At 45.2% G+C, this 2,176-nt stretch overlaps 1 long non-coding RNA gene across 1 annotated transcript in view; it reads right to left on the bottom strand.

The window, feature by feature from the left end:
* Window positions 1-420: 420 nt before the first annotated feature.
* Window positions 421-2,176, bottom strand: part of LOC111813165 — a 9,603-nt gene continuing 7,847 nt past the window's right edge. Inside the window, exons 2-3 of the long non-coding RNA XR_002818494.1 lie at window positions 1,319-1,401; window positions 421-488 (exon numbers count right to left, since the gene is read on the bottom strand). This is a non-coding gene — a long non-coding RNA (uncharacterized LOC111813165). The remainder of the gene's footprint in view (window positions 489-1,318; window positions 1,402-2,176) is intronic.

Raw genomic sequence — 2,176 nt, 5'->3', positions numbered from 1 at the left:
AAAATAAGTCAAATGAATGAAGAAGACCTGTTTCCCAAGTTCAGTGATGTTTTCTTTTTCTGTTCTTTGTAAGGAGGTAATCTGTAATTATTTACTCTCAATCCTATTATTATGTACTTCTCTAACATCTTGGAGTTCTGTTGTCATTCTCTGCTCTAATCCTTGACTCTGCTTTTGGCTTTCATTTGACATTGTATGTACCTTTATAAATTTTCTTTAAAATGTTCTGGAATAGCCAGAATATCACTGAGAGTATCCTGTGTAGTAAAGGAGATACAAACATATCTATTTCTTTCCCTTTATAATTAAGAACACATCTGGGCAGAAGTTGCCAGCAACATTTTCCTGCCAACCCCACCTGGTCTCCCAGTACTTGGAAAGCACCATAAAGTTACCATGCTTCCTGGGCATGCAGTGCAGGGGGGTTGTTGGGAAGATTAATCACAGAGTCTTGTGTGGAGTGGTCCTGCTCTCTGCATTCCAGTGATCTAGCCACATACATGAGCAGATGACAAATGTGGACTTTATTGTTTAATCACAGAACACATCTAATGTCTTCATTTAGCATTCATTGCATACCTAAAACAAATTTGATAACAAAACATGCCAACACCTGCCATCTAGATAAGTTTATTATGAAGATCTAATGCAAAGTAAGAAACTCTATCATAATTCCCAGATTAATGCTCTCAAACTTTCTTTGCTTTTTTCTCAACCTTATTCCCTTAATGATAAGATATGACGAGGAAGAAATTTCTTTATTGCCATCAGTATAGTTTGATGATTTTAATATGAATTGTGCCCCACAACTCACATACTGAGGACTTGATTCCCATTGCTCAAAGGTGAGGTCTAGGGAGCTGACTGGGCCATGAGACTACCAACCTCACCAGTGGCTTAATCCAAGGATGACTGATAAACTGAATGGGCTATCAAGGGGTGGTCCTCAGTTGGAGGGAAGAGGCTATTTAGGGAGTGTCTTTGAGGGATTTATCTTGTCCCTGGCTCCCTCCTCTCTCAGAGATGAAACACTTTTGTTTCATTCTGGTGCCCCACCAGAATGCTCTGCCTCACTATAGTCCCAGAAGAAATGGAGTCAAGTAACTGTGAATGGAAACTTCCAAAGTTATGATCCATAATAAAGCTTTCCTATTTTAGGTTGATTTATATCTGTTATTTTGTTGCAGCAACAAAAAGCTACACAAATAACAAAGCATCCAAAAAAAGAAGAAAGAAAAAGGAATGAAAGACTCTTATTGGGCCGGCAGAATTCTAGTCTTGCAACAGACAGTCAACTCAGGAAAAGAGAAGCTGTTACCTGAAAGGCAAAGTCCACTGGAAAGCTAACTTGTTGTAAATCATTCAGGGATCTGGATTTCTAGCACTCAAATCAGGAAAGTCCTGAGGGGAACAGAACATTGGAAATGATTTCGAGAATACTGTAATCTATACTCTACAAAATTATAGTCCAATGTAGCCTACATGTCCTATGAGCCTAGCTCAAAACTGTGCCATAGGTGGGACCACTCCCAGCCCAGGGACAGCATGGGCCAGACCCTCTCCCACCCCCTCAGGCCGCCCCCCACCACTCCAAAATACCTCCCCCACCCCGCCCACTGTGTAAGAATTTCTGCCGAGTTCCGGGAACCCCCAGACCCAGTCTTAGCCCAGGTCCAGTGAGTGTATGGAGAGCTTCCTGCTACCCTGCGCTGGCAGGACCAGTCCCAGCACAGGCACAGTGTGGGCCAGACCCTCTCCCACCCCCTTGGGCCGCCTCCCACCACTCCGCAGTACCTCCCCCACCCCACCCGCTGAGTAGGAATTTCTGCCACATCCAGGAACCCCCAGACGCAGACCTAGCCCAGGTCCGGTGAGTGTGTGGGAGAGCTTCCTCTTCCCCCTACTTCACCTTGCCCCCTCCAGGCACAGCTAAGGCCTGAAATACATGCCTGGGGTGTAATCCTGCAGCTGCAATCCCTGCAGAGAGTGTAGAGGACCGATCCAACCAACTAGTCCAGGAGCAGAACATCTTGTAACAGGGGCACAACAGGTTCCCCCTCAAGGGAAGCAGTGGAAGGAGCTGAGCACAGCCACCAGACCCAAGCCAGACACAGCTGGATAAGTCTAAACTTTGTAGAGCTGCACCTGAACTTCAGTACGTGCGAAGGTTATAACT

The sequence above is a fragment of the Octodon degus genome, unplaced genomic scaffold (assembly GCF_000260255.1).
Source record: "Octodon degus isolate 3935 unplaced genomic scaffold, OctDeg1.0 scaffold00169, whole genome shotgun sequence".
In the NCBI taxonomy this organism is placed as follows: Eukaryota; Metazoa; Chordata; class Mammalia; order Rodentia; family Octodontidae; genus Octodon; species Octodon degus.
This window is presented reverse-complemented; position numbering and strand designations above follow the sequence as displayed.